At 41.1% G+C, this 18,494-nt stretch overlaps 1 non-coding gene across 1 annotated transcript; it reads right to left on the reverse strand.

The window, feature by feature from the left end:
- Positions 1-17,539: 17,539 nt before the first annotated feature.
- Positions 17,540-17,728, reverse strand: LOC142461854 (U2 spliceosomal RNA). Its single transcript, XR_012787034.1, has one exon. It is a non-coding gene; the product is annotated as a U2 spliceosomal RNA (small nuclear RNA).
- Positions 17,729-18,494: the final 766 nt, after the last annotated feature.

Raw genomic sequence — 18,494 nt, forward strand, 5'->3', positions numbered from 1 at the left:
GGCCAGAACTAACTGTGGAGCAGATCATGAATTGCTCATATGGAATGGCTTCTGAATTGCTCAGGTTGAAGTTGAAGAAGATGTAAACAAGTCCACCAGGGCCACAATAGAACCTTGAGTTGATCCCACCTAAATTTTGAAAACAGATTTTCTCAAAAGCAGAAAAGCTCAAAAATAGATTTTCTGCAATGAGTACTAATAATGGAATTTCTGATAGGCTGTGGGAGGACATTAAGAATATCATTCATGAAGCGAGCAAAAGGTCATTAAAACAACAGGAAAGAAAGAAACGATCAAAGTGGATAACGGAAGAGACTCTGAAACTTGCTTTTGATCACAGAGTAGCAAAACCAAATGCAAGAAATGATGAAGTCAAAGCTAAGCATAAAACTTCAAAGGGCATCTCAAGAAGACAAAGTCAAATGTTAAAATGAAATATGCAAAGCTGGAAAATGAAAAATGAAGAACATTATCATTATATCCCAAACTGAAAAAAATCCAGAACAAAATCAAAGACTAGAGTTGCAATACTGAAAGGATCTATAGACAAAATACTGAAGGATACAGGAGGTATCAAAGGCTGAAAAGAAAATACACTCCCTGTATGAAAAGAAATGACATTCAACTATGTGAACAGGGAGAATATGCGCTAAAATAAATGAGCACTGCATTGTTCCTATGTGGAACCTGCACATGGATCAAGAGGAAAATTTCCAATGTCACTGAAAGTGCTAGTCCAAAACAAGATCAAACTCCCTGCCATTCATCAAGTCAATGCTGAGTTCTAGCGACCACTGGTGGGTTTCTGAGAGTGTTTACATGAGTAGACATTTCAGGCTTTTCCTCACAGAGCTGATGGTGGTTTCTAACTGCCAGCGATGCAGATCAATGCCCAACATGTATCCACCACACTACCAGATCTACTAGTCAAAAGCAAGGCTCCAGGAATGGATGGAATACCAACTGAATTGCTTCAACAAGCTGATGAAGCACTGGAAGCACTCACTTGTCTCTGACAGCAAGTTTGGAAGACAGCTACTTGACCAACCACCTGGAACAGATCCATATTTTTATCCATTCCACACAATAGTTACCCATCAGAATTCTCAAATTATAGAATAATATCAATAATATCACATTCAAGTAAGATTTTGCTGAAGGTCATTCAAAAACTGCTCTAGCTGTACATTGACAGGGTGCTACCAGAGGCTCAGGTTGGATTCAAAAGGTAGTAAGCAATATTTCTGATGTAGAAAAATCTCAGCTGAAATCAGAGAATATCAGAAAAATGCTTACTTTTGTCTTATTGACTATACCAAGATATCTGACTCTCCATATCACAGTAGGAATAGTGCTGAGAGAGTGAAAATTTCAGAACACTCTATTATGCTTATGAGGAACTTGTACAAAGATCAAGAGTAGTAATCTGCACAAAGCAAGGACATATGTCATGTTTAGAGCCAGGAGGGATGTGAATCGGGGTTGTATCCTTTCATCATACTTATTCAATCTGCATGGTGAGCAATTAATGATGGAAACTGGCTTATATGAAGAAGATACGGCATCAGAATTGGAGAGAGGCTTATCAATCTGTAATACGCAGGTGACACAACTTTACTTGCTGAAAGTGAGGAGGACTTGAAGCACTTACTGATGAAATTCAAGGAATACAGGCTTGAGTTTGTATTACATTCAATGTAAAGAAAAGCAAATCCCCACAAGGGGACTAGTAGGTATCATGATGAATGGAAAAAAGATTGGAGCTGTCAAGGATTTCATCTTGCTTGCATTCACAATCAATGGAAGTTCAAATGCTCCTGGAGCATCAGTCAAGAGATCAAATGAAAAGTTGCATTGTGTAAATCTGCTGCAGAAAACATCTTGAAAGTGTTGTAAAGCAATATTACCTTGAAAACTATATTGTGCCTGACCCAAGCCATGGTATTTTTCCAGAGCCTCGTGTGGATGTGAAAATTGGACATTGATTAAAGAAGACTAAATAATTGATGAATTTGAATTGTGGAGCTGGTAAAATATATTGAAAATACCATGAACTTCCAAAGAATAAACAAATCTGTCTTGGAAGATATACAACCAGAATGTTATCCCATGTACTTTGTACCTATTTTCCACAGAGATTAGTTCCTGGAGAACAGCATCATAAAGTAGCCAGACATCATAAAAAGAAAGGCCTTCAATAAGTTAGAGTGACACAGTTGCTTCATCCATGGACTCAAACATAAGAACAGTTGTGAGGATGGGATTAGATTTGGATGTGTTTCATTCTGTTGTACATTGGGTCACTATGATTCAGAACTTACTTGACAGAATCAAACAATGACAACAACATGAGTAAAATACTGATTAAGCAAGAAGTGTCTAAAGAAGATAAAAACAACACACCGAGACACAGTACCAAAAGGAGTGGTTGATATCCTGCCATTTCAAGACATAGCATATGATCAAAACTGATAACCTTGAATGGAGAAGTTCAAACTGCACTGAAAGCACTGATTAAATTCAGTGTTCCAGAAACTTATGAATATCAATTAAAATGTTTCAATTCTATTTAATGATGAAGGCACTTATTCTTCTATGCCAATAAATTGTGAATTCATCTGCCTGGCCAATAACTGGAAACAATCTATGGTTGTGCCCATTACAAAGAAAGATGATTCAGTAGGATGTGGAGATTATCAAATAATATTATTAGTATAACATACAAGTAAATTTTCCTTTAAAGTATTTTTAAAATCATTGCAGCAGTGAAGAAACAGACACTTTACATAAGATCATCGACCAAACTATTGCAATGCTGACATCAGAAGGATCTTGGCCAAAAACAAAGAGTACAAGAAAAATATTTCTTTGAGTTTTTTACACTATTAAAATGAGTTCAACTAGTGGATCCTAGTAAACTCTGATACTAATAAACAGTAAAAATACTGAGAATTACAGAACACATTATCGTCTTATGCAGGATCTGAGAAGGGTTTTATACTTTGACCATATTTCTCAGACACTGGATCTTTGAGACACTGAACTACCAGGAGGAGCAGAGGAAGGGTCATTAACAACCTGCAGTATGCAGATGGTACAACCTAGCTCGCTGGTAGTAAAGAGGATCTGAAGCACTTATTCATGGCTATCAAATATTTAAATATTCACTATAAAGAAAAGATAGCCCCTTACAAGTAGATCACTAAAAACCATAGCTATAAATTGAGAAAACATTGCGGTTGTCAAGGATTTCCTTTTACTTGAACTCACAATTAACTTCCATGGAAGTAGCAGTGAGGAAATGCATGTATTGTGTTGGACAAATCTGTTGCAAAAGAATTTTTAACAGTATTAAGAGCAAAGATGTTACTTTAAGGACTATGGACTGCCTGAACTAATTGCCTCATATGTATGTGAACGCTGGACACTGAATAAGGAAGCCTGAAAAGGATTGATGCAATTCATTAAGATGTTGGCAAAGAATACTGAAGTCCATGTGAAAGAAGGTGAAAACTTCCAGACGAACTAAAACGATCCTCTTGGAAGTACATCCTGCATTCTCTTTAGAAGCAAGGATCAAAAGGCTTCTTCTCAAATACTTTGGCCATGTTATCAGGAGGGACCACCTCCTGGAGAAGGGTAATATAGAAAGCAGGGTGTCAGCAAAAAGAAGAATACTCTCAGCAAGATGGACCAGCATAGTGCTCATGAAAAAATAGCAAGACTTTCAAGGAGATGTGTGACAAAGTGGGTTATAAAAGGGATTCAAGCATTAAAATAATTTTAAGAGTGGCTTTGGACAAAGCAGTGTTTATTTGTGTGTTCTTTCTTCCACATTCACGTGGGTCTCTATGAGCTGGAACTAATTTGAGAGCACCTAATATCCAAGCGTAAGTAGGCTTTGACTTGCCTTATGTCAGGGATAGACCTATGTTAGGTGAACTTCATTCAGTCAAAAATTCTAGTGCTGCTGTTCATAAATTCAATTTTAATGACTTAACCATATAAATTAATAAAGATGTATTTAAATAAAAACTCATATGAAAATGAAGTTATATACTGATCAGGTGATATATGTTGAAATCAGAGGCTCACAGGGATTTAATTCTGTGTTGTCTCTAGAGAAATTGCTGAATATTTGCTATTTCATTATTTAAGGGGGAATTATAGAACACAGCTACTGCATAAAATGGTGACTAATTGTTGCTTCTCATAAAGAATGTGAAGCAGCATAAGTCCTGTAATTTTTTCTGAAATGCAAATCTGAGAGAAAGTAGATCCGTGGTACTCACTATGATACATGGATTTTATCAGAAACCATGTAGCCTCAAATATTATTCTGCTAGAATATGTACTATCATGGCTTTATCATTTGCTACTATACTGAAATATGCTCACATATGTGAACAAGGTAGATAAAGCCTCTTCATTCATGGAATTTTCTTAACAGTAATAATAGCTTACATTAATTGAATTCTTACTATGATACAGACAAACTGCTAATCAGTATTAATTTATGAGATGGAATTCTGGTTTCCCAAATCTAACATCCAACAAGGATACCTTACCTAAACTGGTTGTTGTTATTATTTGGTAATGACTCACAGTGATCCTATGTACAAGAGAACAGATCACTGCCCAGTCATCTTTTTTGCTGCCTTACCACTTTCCTATGAATAGCGTCCTTCTCCTGGGATTGAACTCTCCTGATAACATGTGTAAAGTATGTGAGATGAAATCTCACTAAACTTGCCTATACTCATAGGCACAAAAACATAGTATAAACTCACAAATTGGATTAGAACAGTGTTTCTCAACCTTCCTAATGCTGTGACACTTTAATACAGTTCCTCATGTTGTGGTGACCCCCCCAACCATAAAATTACTTCTGTTGCTACTTCATAGCTGTAATTTTGCTACTATTATGAATCAGCAACCCCTGTGAAAGAGTTGTTTGAGCCCCAAAGGGGTCGCAACCCACAGGTTGAGAACGTCTAGAACAGAATGCAATGAATTCCAGCAACTCTGGATAGCACTTATAGAATTTGATTGACTGTACTTGGTATGTCAGGATATGTTCATGGAAGTTACAAACAGAACTTGGTTTTGAAAAAAATGTGTTTTTTTCCCAGATAAACTGAAAACATTTACATTTAAATGGATTTAAAATTTAAAGTTAAATAGCATGAAATTTAACGCCAGCTTCCCACCTACATCAATAATGATTGGCAATTGAAATGCAAAAGTATGAAACAAAGAGGAAGAAACAGTAGTTGGAAAATATGGTGCTAGTGATAAAAAACAAAGGTTAAGATCTCGTGACAGGTTTTGCAAGACCAATAACTTCTTCATAGAAAATACCTGCTTTCAAAATCACAAATGGCAACTGTGTTAGGCAGGGTTCTCTAGAGAAACAAAACCAGGACACTTATGACTACATACAAGGATAGATTTATATAATGAGGAAGAATATATAGTCATACAGAGGGCTCAGTCCAACTCACTTTTGTGGGATAATTAATGTACTGAAGGTCCTTCCTTCTCATGCTGGCCTCTAGCCCAAGGTCAAGGAAGCCAACAACAAAGTAGCTGGAGAGAAGTATGGAGTCTACTCGGGGAAAGATGCGCAGAGTCATCCTGCAGGCAGGAGACGCTGCAAGGTGAGGCGGTAATAACAGGAAGATAAGAAGTCGAGGCAGAATAGAGGTCAGTAGCACAACAGCAGTGTAGCAAAGCAGGTCACGATGGGGCCTCAAGACACACAGCTATGCACAGAACAGGGACAGGCTCCACCACAATTTGAGGGTTGGCTTCGCCCACAGATAGTGCGGCACATGGTTAAGGCAGAGCAGCAAACTCAAGCAGTAACACACTGCTCCGATCACCAAGGAGAAAGAGGAAGAGGCCAGCCTCAGAGAGTCATTTACCTCAGTTGCCCTCCAATCAATCTGTGACAGGATAAACTTGACCCACATGCTCTCGTGAGAGCCACGTTGGCACAGAAACCTAGCTATGACATCAGCTACACACATGGGCTTTTCCCGATGGAATAACATAAATCAAATTGACTGCATCAGTGAGAAGAGACAATGGAGAAACTTAGTATTAGCAGCTAAAACTAGGCCAGGTGCTGACTACGGAACAGACAATCAATTGCTCATATGTAAGTTTAGTGTGAAGCTGAATAAAATGAAAACAAGTCAACAAGAGTCAAAATATGACCTTCAGTCTAGTCCACCTGAATTTTGAGAACATCTCAAACCAAGATTAGATGCATTAAATATTAAAGATGGAAAATGTGATGAGCTCTGGGAGGACATCAAGACCATAATCGATGAAGAAAGCAAGGGGTTATTTAAAAGGTCATTTAAAAGGCAAGACAAAAAGAAGCTACCAAAGCAGATTTCAAAAGAGACTGAAATTTGCTTGTAAATGCAGAGTAGCTAAGGCACAAAGAAGAAATAATGGAGCCAAAGAGATGAATACAAAATTCCAAAGGGCAACTAAAGAAGACAAAATAAATATTATGACTAAATGTGGACGACCTTAGTGATAGAAAACCAAAAAGGAAGAAAATACGCAATATATATTGAATTCAAAGAACTAAAAAAATGTGAAGATGTGATTTACAATTTGAAAACTTATTTTGGAAAAATATTGAATGACGCAGGAATCGTCCAAAGCAGATGGGGAAAAAATCACAGAATCACTGTACCATACATAACTACTCAACATCCACCATTTCAAGAGGTAGCCTATGAACAAGAACTGATTGTACTAAAGGAAGAAGTTCAAGTTGCACTGACAGTATTAGCTAAAACAAGTCTCCAGGAACAGAAGGCTTACCAATTGAAATATTCAACAAGCTGATGAAATACAGGGAGAATATACTCATTTTTTCCCAGGATTTTGGAAGACAGCTGACTGGAAAAGATCTATCTTGGTACACATACCAAAGAAAGATTACCCAAAGGGATGCTCAAATTATACAACAATACCATTGATATCACATGCAAGTAAAATTTTGCTGAAGATTATCCAGTAAAAGTTCTAACAGCACATTGACGTGGAACTCCCAGAGAAGAAGACATAGAACAAGGATATCATTACTCATGCCAGATGGATCTTGGCTTAAAGCAGAGAACACCAAGAAGATATTTATCAGACTATGGGTAATCTCGAAAAGAACTGAAATTCCAGAACACTTCATTGTGTGCGTGTAGAACTTGTACACGGATCGTGAAACAGTTGTTTGTACAGGAAAAGGAAATATAGCATTTTTTAAATCAAGAAATGGGTGGGTCTGGGTTTTATCCTTTCACCAATTGATTCAGTCCATATAGAGAGAAATATGCAGAGAAGTTAGATTATATGAATAATTCAGCATCAGGTTTAGAGTAAAGCTTATTAACAAACTGGAGTTTTTATATAACGAAACCCTGCTTGCTGCACCTGAGGAGGACCTGCGGCACTTGCTGAAGCAGATCGAAGATGTCAGCCTTCGCTACCGTCCAGAGAAAACCAAAATAGTCACAAAATGCCACCAGGTGGCATCATGATAAATGGAGGAAAGATTGATGGTGTCAAGGACTTTGCCTTGCTTGGATCTGCAATCAATGCTCGTGGAAGCAGGAATCAAGAGATCCAATGCCAAATTCCATTGGGTACATTTTTAGCACAAGATCTCTTAAGAGTTTAAAAGCAAGGATGTTACTTTGAAGACTAAGGTGCATTGTCCCAAGTCACAGTATTTTCAAGCTTCTCACAGGCATGACCAAGGTGGATACTGAAGAAGAATTGCTGCATGTAAAATATGATGCTGATGAATAATATTAAAAGTTCCATGGATTGCCGAAGAACAAATAATTTTGCCTTAGAAGAAATACAGTAAGAATTATTCTTAGAAGCAAGGATGATGAAACATCACCTTACATCTTTTCGACAATTTCTACTCCTGGCACTCCATGTGAAAGACCATAGACCCAACGGACTGACATAGGGCTGCAACAACGCGCTTAAACATAGGAACCATTGTGAGGATGGTCCAGGACTGAGCAGGGCTTCATTCTGTTGTACATAAAGTATGTTTTAAATGGAACTGACTCTATGGTACCTAAGAAAGCAACAGAGTTTAAAAAAAAATGTCACGGATAAATGGAATTAAAAATTCATGGGCTTTTTCCACAAACTATTTTGAAAATCTGATATGTACTGTATATAATTGTGTATAAGCAGAATTTTTCAGCACATTTTAAATGTAGTTTTTGTGGTAAAATTAGGAGCCTTGGCTGATATTTGGGTTGGCTTATACTCAAGTATACATATATTCCTTACGTATATATTTAGATGTATACCTATAGTTATACTTGTTGTTTGAGGTTAAGTCTATTCCCACTTATAACAACTCTATTATAGGACAAAGTAGAACTGTCCATAAGGTTTCCAAGGATATAGTCTTTACACAAGAAACAGACAGCTAATCCTATGGGTAGCAATTTCAGGTTGAAGCATTTATCTACTAGGGCACTTGGATACATAGATTGACATGAGGTATCTCTTGAACCATCCAAATCACCAATTTTATAAATAGCTGTTGAGCCCATTAAGAATGTACCCTGAAAAAGAACAGAACAAAACAGTTCACAAGAGAAAAGCTTGTAGTTAGTTCAGGGATCTTTGCTGGCCCTTAGGAGCATTTTCCAGTCCAATCTGTTGGGGCACCACGCCCTGGCCCCAAAGTCCACTTTCAGCATTCCCTGGGGACCTTGCCACTCCATTCCCTTGCTGTTCCGCGGCACTCCCCCAGTGATTTGCCTCGGTGGGGTGGGATCAGGTCAGGTGCAATTCCCACACTGTGTCTCCGGTGCTGTCCCCTGTATCGCCCTTAGTCACTGAGGGGCATCATGTCTCATAGTAGGGCCAGCCATGTTGTTCTCTCTGTGGACTGGCTGCTCTACTCAGGAACATCATCATCACGGCCTGGTGGGCCAGGCTGTGCTCCACTCTCTCCTCCTGCCCCTTCATCTGCTCCCGTGTGCTCTGATCAAATATGTCCATCTCCCATAGCTGCAGGGTCAATGTCGTCCTTTGGAACAAGTTCTTTTCGGGGGAGGGGCAGGAATCCACTTAATTTATGGTGCTGGGGCCAGCCTCCCAGACCTCTCCACCGGTTCCGTCCTCCACGCCGGGATATTGCATTCACACCTTGCGACACTGGGTTGAAGTCTGGTCCCACTTTCCCTGTGGAGATATAAACCATACCCTCCCCTTGGGTGGATTAATGCCCCATTTCTGTCATGCTGATTGTACTTACCTCAGGGGACTCATGTTGTACCTGTCCCTTTGGGGCTGGCTTACCTCGCTTAACATAATTCCTTCCAGCTCTTCCCATGAAATAACGTGTTTCATGTGCTCATCGGTGCTTTTTAGTGCTGCATAATACTCCATTGTGTGTATGTGCCAAAGTTTGCTAATCCACTCGTCTATCGATGGAAACTTAGGCTGTTTCCAAGTCTTTGCTATTGTGAATTGTGCCGCAATAAACATTGGAGCACATATGACTGGTCGTGTTTTATTTGCTGCTTCAACCGGGTATATGCCCAGTAGAGGGATGGCTGGGTCGTAAGGTAGATCAATTTCCATTTTCTTTAGGTATCGCCAGATTGCTTTCCACAGTGTCTGTACAAATCTGCACGACCACCAGCAGTGGAGGAGGGTTCCTATTTCACCACAGCCCCTCCAACACTTGTTGCTCTCTGATTTACTGATCTGAGCTAGCCTGAGGGGTGTTAGGTGGTATCTCATGGTTGTTTTGATTTGCATTTCTCTTATGGCAAGGGACTTCGAGCACTTTCTCATATATTTATTGGCCATATTGATCTCCTCTCTAGTGAAAGTTCTTCTCATTTCTTTTGCCCACTTCCTTAGGGGGTTAACTGTTTTCCTCTTTTTGCAGGTCATGATGGTGTTGTAGATTTTAGTAATGAGCCCTTTGTCTGACGTGTCATTACTAAAAATCTTCTCCCAGTCTGTGGGTTGCCTTGTCACCCTCTTGGCAAAGTCTTTCGTGCTGTTTTGTTCTGTTCTTTTTCAGTGGTTTGTTTTGGTTGTTTTGTTGTCTGGTTGTATACTGTTGCTTTGTGTTCCTCTGTCTAGTTTTCGTGCATGTTAGTGACTCCACAGGTCTGTCTGAATAGGACAGGCTGGATGAACTATCTGGATGAAAAACAACGGGACCGACAGTTCCTGGGGAACTTGGGGTGGGGGGTAGGGGGGGTAAGGAAGTGGTGTTAACAAACCCAGGGACAAGGGAAAAACATGGGACCCCAAAGGGTAGAGAAGGGGGAGTGGCAGGCCTGATGGGAAATGATCAAGGGTAAGGTTGCTTAGAGAAGAGGTATACTCTAGCCCAGGTGGCAATGAAGCATGGTAGTAGGGCAGGAGGAAGGTCAAGGGAGATGGAGGAAAGAGCTAGGAGTCAAAGGGCATTCATGGAGGTCTAGACAAAGACATGTACATGCAAATATATATAGGAGGTTGGGGAAATAGATCTTTGTGTCGATATTTATAGGTCAAGTATTAAGGTGGCAGAAGGACCTTGGGCCTCTACTCAAACACTTCCTCAATGTATGAATACCTTCTTTTATTAAATTGGAACTCTATGATGCTCACTCTCCCGACACAACGGCTGGAGCCAAAGTGGATGAACAAGTAAATGTGGTGAAGAAAGCTGATGGTGCCCGACTATCAAAAGAGATAGTGACTGGGGTCTTAAAGGCTTGAAGATAAACAAGCGGCCATCTAGCTCAGAAGCAACAAAGTCCACATGGAAGAACACACCAGCCTGTGTGATCGAATGGGCCCAAAGGGATCAGTTACCAGGCATCAAAGAACAAAAAATCATATCATTGACTGCACACCTCCATGATAGGATCGCTGAAGACAAATGGGTGCACAAGCAAATGTGGTGAAGAAAGCTGATGGTGCCCGGCTATCAAAAGAGATAGTGTCTGGGGTCTTAAAGGCTTGAAGGTGAACAAGCGGCCATCTCGCTCAGAAACAAATAAGCCCACATGGAAGAAGCACACCGGCCAGTGCGATCACGAGGTGCCCAAGGGACCAGATATAAGGCATCATGCAAAAAAAAAAAAAAGATATAAGTGTGTGTATGTATGTGTATATATGTGTATATGTACATATGTATGTGTATATATATATTATATTAAATGAAGGGGGAAGTGCAGAGTGGAGACCCAAGGCCCAAGTGTCGGCCAATGGAGATCCCCTCATAGAGGGGCTTAGGAGAGGAGATGGGTTAATTAGGGTGTGAGGTAGTATCGATGAAGAACACAGCTTTCCCCCAGATCCTGGATGCTCCCTCCCCCCAACTACCATGATCCGAATTCTACCTTGCAGGGCTGGATAGGACAGAGGCTGTACACTGGTACATATGAGGGTTGGAGGTACAGGGAATCCAGGGTGGATGATACCTTCAGGACCAAGGGCATGAGGGACGATGCTGGGAGAGTGGAGGGTGAGTGGGTTGGAAAGGGGGAACTGATTACAAGGAGCCACATGTGACCTCTTCCCTGGGAGAGGGACAGCAGAGAAGGGGGGAAGGGAGACCCCGAATAGGGCAAGATATGACAAAATTACAAGGTATAAATTACCAAGGGCATATGAGGGAGGGGGGAAAAGGGAGGGAGGGGGGGAAATAAAAAAAGAGGACCTGATGCAAGGGGCTTAAGTGGAGAGCAAATGCCTTGAGAATGATTGGGGCAGGGAATGTATGGATGTGCTTTATACAATTGATGTATGTATATGTATGGATTGTGGTAAGAGTTGTTGGAGTCCCAAATAAAATGTAAAAGAAGAAAAGAGAAAAAAATGATTAGGGCAAAGACTGTACAGATGTGATTTATACAATTGATGTATGTATATGTATGAACTGTGAAAAGAATTGTATCAGCCCCAGTAAATTGTTAAAATAAATAAATAAATAAATAGATAAATAAATAAATAAATAAAGAATGTACCCTATCCAGAGATTCTATTTTGCTCATACAAAACAAACGGAAAAAAGAAAAATGAGTTGCCAGCAAGTCAATTTCTACTCGTGGAACCTCGGCATTGAATAGCAGACTGGTTCAGTAGCATTTTCTTGGTTGTGGTTTTATGGATCTGACTCTCCAGACCTGTCTTTTGTTGCAGGAAGGGCCAGGTCCACCATTCAAGCACCACCCCAGTGCCTATGCATGTGAATAGGAGGAGATTAAACTTGATGCCTTTCTTGTTGTACCACAGACAGCTGACACTGGTTGCTGACAAGGTGATTTCTGGGGCTGAGGAAAGATACTCTCATCGTATTTGAAATAGGCATGTGGCCAGTTCATTTTGACTGTACTTTCTTTATAGAATTCTAATGATAAACCACTTGAACTGATCCCAATTTTTTAGGAGGTTGGAGAATAAATTAAATAAACTTGCCACTTTTCCAGTGAAATAAACAAGTTTTATTGTGTTTCCCAAATCATTGTCACACTAGTAATCCCTTCTAAAATGAATTTGTTCTGGAAAAGAATGGGTGAGAGACCTCTGTGAAGTAATAAAAAAGATGATATTTTGAAATAATTGTAAAGCAAAGCAGATAATCATGTTTTCAAGCTCTTTGAAATATATATGTAAAATGTTATGTGCCTCAGGTTGAATAAAATGATAAATAGTTATAGTCATTACCCAGTAATGTACCAATTATAGATGTATTGTGTGTATATGTTCTCTATTATAAGATAAGAAAGGGAAGAAAAAAGATTATAATCATTCTTACAATTTGATTCGCTTCATTCATATCCTGAGTTATCTTTTCATAAAAGTGGATATTGTGCTATTCTTTTCTAGAAAGTAGAATAGTGCATGTAAGAGTAGTTTTTAAGTTCAATTCTGACAACACTATTCTGACAATACTGAAAAACAAAGCAAAAACAACAAAGTAGGCAGATTGAGGCTGAGGACAGACTAATAAAGAAGACTAATGATTGAAATTATTAGTTTCCAGAAAAATCTCTGTTGACTTTTCATGTTCTTAGAGGTACCTCTATTAGCTTCCCAAAATATAGCAGTTTACAGTGATTGATAAGTCCCTTTGCTTTTAAGCTTATTCACATCCATTACTTTGGCCTTTCCCCCCTTTTAAAACTCTGAAGCTGTCAGATTGAAGGAGCAAGATCAGCTAATGTTCTTGCCAGATTCAAAGCATGTCCCCGGAGGGGAGGGGGGGGCAAAAGTATTCTAAATCTTAAAGAAATGGCTTTTTAAATGCTGCATGTTGACATTGGTCACTCCATTTACTCTGTCGGAAATGTGGAAATAGATACAAGGCAATTATAGTAACAGTATTTAACAGGCTTTTGATAATCAGCTTCCTCCAAATATTTCATTTTGGGAAGAAATAAATGCTTATCTTTGAGATTCACTACTTAATATATAACTTTTATTTTTAAGTATCACAGTGATATTTTTATGCTTGCTTAAATTACTTTCCAGTTTTAACCTCAATTTCCTCTGATTATATGCTTCACTCCCTCTAAGTTTGATTATTATCTGGGAAACAGTTTTTAATTTATTTTTTCTTTCTCTTGTTATCATTTTATAGTTTCTGCCTCGTCACCTTTAAGTATGTATTGCGTAAGCTAAAAGTAGAGATGTCAGGGGGAATACATCATGTGTAGTGTATAAATTTCTAAAAACATCGATGATTAAAAGTGATTAGCTGTGTTATCTCATACAGGGCATATGACTCAGAGGCCTCCTCATATAGATATAAAACTAATTACATTATCCAGCACTTTCTTCTTAGAATAGTCTTATAGAAATTAAGGATTAAAGAAATTGGTTTTGTACAAGAACATAGAGGGGAGCTTGCATCCTTAGGAAGATGCTCCCAAAGAGCCAGTGCATTTACAGATTTGCTGAATGTGAACAACCATTGGTGGAAAATGGAACTGGGGACACTTTCAAATTACACTGCCATTCCCCACATGTCGCTGTGCTCCCAGGTTTTCCTACCCTCATACCTTTCTTTCTACTCTCTTCATTCCCTAGTGCCTTCCCTCTCGTGGGTCTTTTACTTTGAGGCCCTACGGGAGGGTGTTCTTTGGCTATTAAGTTGGATTTGATTGAATATTTAAAACTGTAGTGTAGAATTTCAATAAAAGATGGCAATGTAGCTCAATACATGACTCGCTCCCTTCTACAAAGAAGAAGGGAAAAGATTAAGCAGGGGAGAAATGTGAAGCCCTGTTTTTCAGAGGAAAGGGTAGATGAGAAGACCAAACAACCCTTTGAAGGAACTAGGAGCAGAATATAGAATTTGTCGGAAAGTTCTATCTATCTATCTATCGATCTATCTATCTATCTATCGATAGAGAGAGAGAGCATGAGAGAGAGAGAGAGAGAGAGAGAGAGAGAGAGAGAGAGAGAGAGAGAGAGAGAGAGAGAGAGAGAGAGAGAGACCAAAAAGGCACACAAGTATATACACGCCACAAACAAAGAGAGATCCCACTCTCCTGACCTGCAAATAGAGCCACGGGAGAGAAAGCAGTGAGGCCTGCCCGCAGTCTGCTAATTCTCCCCATCTCGCTGGAGGCATGGTGGAGGGTTATTGGCCAGTCACAGAGCCTGAATTTAGACACATGCAATGTCTCGGGTGCCTATTGTGAGTGTGCCCAGGTGATCTCCACCTGGACCTTGGTGACTTGCTCTGATCATGCTCAGCTTTGGATTGTCCCCACAGATGTGTCATGTGTGCCTGATTTCTTTCCAACCCCTTTATTGTGGTATGAGCAGCATAGGCATTCGGTGGAGACAACCTCCTTTATCTCTGATCTTTCTACCATTCATTCCCCATTGAAAGAGTAGGGACACAAATGATTGGGAGATACTGGGTGGAGACAGTCCTTCTGGCTACCTACTACTGACAAATGGGCATGAAAAGGGGTTTGGGATCCATATCCTTCCTGCTGTCTTGGGAGGGGTTGTCATCCACTTAGGGGCCCATGGTGAATGAGGTTGACATGAACCAGATGTTAGGTGTGACCTTGAAGATGGAAATATTGATAGGTGTCATTTGTAAGCTGAAGGCAGAGGCAAAGCAGGTGACTCTTTAGGTGAGGCTAGTGGGCAAGAGTTTTGGGATGGCAATGGCCATGAAGGTGTGGCTTTGTCTCACACTAGAAGATTCAAAAAGAAATCTCAGAAAGTACCCTTAACACTGGATTGACAGGCATAACCTGCAAGCTTACTTTACACACCAGAATTGTGACATAACATTTAGGAACTTAAAGACTATTGTTGAGCTGAGGAAAGGTTTTGCACAGAACACTTATCTGTGTCCTGGAGTCAATGAAAGACCATCTTAACGCAGTTCATGGTTGGCATGTGTGCTTACCTTGCTCTATTGCTCTGCATCTGAGGGAGCTGGTTCCAACAGCCTTCACCGTTTTACTTGAGAATGGTGCATCCATGCATTCCATCCTGGAACTTTTATGAGAGTAGTGGTAAATCAAACTACTGGGAATGACCCTTCCAGGCTGGCTGGAGCTGAGAATTGGGGGAGGTAGCTATTCTTCCCCTTCTCCATATTGATGGCATGTCTCTTGGCCTTGGGCTACTCTTATGGCATTTTGCTTTATTATGGACACTTCAGCATCTAATGATGGCCCTGTTAGGAGCAAAGGCCACCTATATAAAACTCCATAGGAGTGTGAACATGTAGAGCGCCATGGGGAAATTTCAAGATGCAACAGAACTGCTGGCAGTACAGCTTTCTAGGTCGTCTGAGTCTCTCGTGTCCGTTTCCTGAGGGTTAGTTTAGAGCTGGTTAATTCTCTCTACTTTCCTTGGAGATTGTGATCCCCAAGCACAGTGGAGACAGTCAGTTGGTCCTCAAGGCCAAGCTACTGCTTGGAGCCTGAGGAAGAAGCTTAGGAGAAAGTAGACAGCATCAAGTAGGAAAACAATGTAGTGGCCTCCGCGAACAGCCATGCACAGCCTGGGTTCCAGAGCAGGGACAGCAACCATTTGCTGCTGGGCCATCTGACTAGGCTGCTTCAGACCTCTCTCCTCTTGGGTCTTCCCCAGAGAACAGAGCGCTGCCTGTGGTCAGTTTATTGACAGCGATAGCATGGTCGTTGTGGAGGCCTATCTCTATTAGGGCATCCCAGTGAGGCGCATGCCAACACTCATAGCACTTTGACCCTGGGCAGGGGTCTTTGGAACCTGGGAGGCACTGATTAGCACTGGTGTCCAGTACCTACTCAAGCCTAGCATCTTTCCTTGGTTCCTTCTTCTGAGCCTGAGCATGTTGCTCCATGTAACCTCTCATGAAAGGTTGTCCTGGCAATCATTAGACATTTGAAAAATTTTCTTAGCTTCCTTTAGTACTCATCCTTCCTCAAAATCTGTTATAGTTTGCCCTTGAATTATCATTATATCCTTCCAAACCAAGTCATAGGCCAGGGCCAGGTGCTGAAAGGGACCTACGTACTGTTTTGAATTGTCTGAGTAACTGCCTACGTCGCCCTTAATCTGCTTGAGTTCAATTAGGAGAAAAGGCTGGGGAATCATCTGAGAACCAAAATCTCTGGAAGCCTCTACCACAGGTAGAACTTTGGAGGGGATCTCTTCCTTCTCAGGTTCTAAAGGTTCAATATCAGAGGGCAGTGTGGTTGAGCTGGGGGATGGAAGGATTGCAGCTACAGACACTGGGTCCTTTATAGGGTCTTTAGTACATTGAGAACAAAAGTCTTTACTGTTTCTCAAGAGGAAAAATGCCTGGACATAGGGATTTCAGCCCAATTTCCCATCCCCTAACAGAAAAGCGGTAATTGTATTAGAGTGGGGAGGGACAGTGTGCCATGCTTTGGCCAGGCTTCCTTGTCACCTACAATCTACTGGGGCCAGATGGAGGTGCAGAAGAATACGAGTTTCTGCTTCGTTGGGTCAAATCTAAACCACTTCAAAGGATGCAGTGCAAAGGTGTTGCCTGAGGAACAGAATCCTGATTGGCCATCTAGAAAACCCACAGCAAAAGGTTGGAGTGCCTGGCATCCCAGGGCCTTTAACTAGAGGCTCTGGTGCCATGGAACCTGAGGGCCTCAAATGGATGTCTCTGTCCTCGACATTGTCGGGACCTAGCCTTAAATTGGATGGTCTAGCCCAACTATTTTCTAGATAGGAAGCCAGGTTTTAGGGTACCACCAGCTCATGGGTGGCATCATCAGAACCCGTCGAAAGAGACCATCAGCTAATGGGAGACATCAATAGAATTTGTCTGATGGCTCACTCTGAATGCAGTCAACTCTAGGGACACTGGGGGTCTTGGCTGTGTATTCATTAACCCAACGGAATTGAACAGAGGATGCAAATAGCTCGGTGCATGAGTCCATCCACTGCGTGTGGAGGCAGAAGGCACAGGCTGTCTTTAAGAAGCCTCACCTTCTTCTTTTTTTTTTCTTCTCTTTTTTTCTTTTGGAATCCCCCGAGGGGGTGCACCGTTCCCGGAGGTACTGCAATACCAGGTCGATGCGTGGAGTGGACGGAGCAAGCTCCTATTCCAACTCCCTGCTCCAAAAATCCATGTAATATATTGTCCTCGGATAGAGGACGTATGAGATATTAAACTGATAAGAACAGATACTACACTTGATCTTAGCCAAAAGGCCGAAGGCCTCACCTTCTTAAGTGGTCTTGGAAACCGCAGGATTAGCAATTGTTCAGTGACCTAACTTCCAAATGTCTTTTGGCCAATGCTTGGCAAAAGGAAAGTCAAACCAAAACAAAGACAAAACACCTAAAACAAAACAGAGCTGAACTCAAGAAAACAAGGCGTTCCCTTGTGATCTGGCTCATCTAAAAGTTGAAGGGAGGCTATTTGGGGAATATCCTCCAGGAACACGTGGTTGGACAAGGGTGTTGGAGCTAGAGTCTATGTTTGCAATGAGTCAGAAGAGGGTCACGTGTTCAGCTGCCCTGCAAAATGGCAGAAAAGTCAGGAGATTGAGAGTCGTAAAAATGTGTGGAGGAGAGGGTGCACGCCTACTGAGACCAACAGATTAAAAAGCACAGGCAGGCAGCGGTGGATGTGACAAGGAAGGCAGCAACAATAGGGTGGAATGTTCCCGAAAGGAAAGTCAGGCGGAAAGAGCACTCACTCGGAAACAGGCGAGCAGGATCAGCACAGGCTGCACAGGCCCCCCTCCTCCAGTGGCCTCAAAGACAAGGAGGCTCAAGGAGGTGCAGGTAGCAAAGTATGGAATCAGGAGTCACAGAGGGGAGTAGGAAGGCAGGCACATGGGGAGTGGCCTGGTACAGGGTTCCAGCGTCATTTTGCCAGAGCACGTGGTTGCCAACATTTGACCTGTGACTCGGGGTGCAGTAGGTCACAGGTTCACTGCTGTAGTTCTTTCTCAAAGCTGCTCCCTAGGGCAAGGCTGAAT

The sequence above is a fragment of the Tenrec ecaudatus genome, chromosome 11 (assembly GCF_050624435.1).
Source record: "Tenrec ecaudatus isolate mTenEca1 chromosome 11, mTenEca1.hap1, whole genome shotgun sequence".
Classification (NCBI taxonomy): domain Eukaryota; kingdom Metazoa; phylum Chordata; class Mammalia; order Afrosoricida; family Tenrecidae; genus Tenrec; species Tenrec ecaudatus.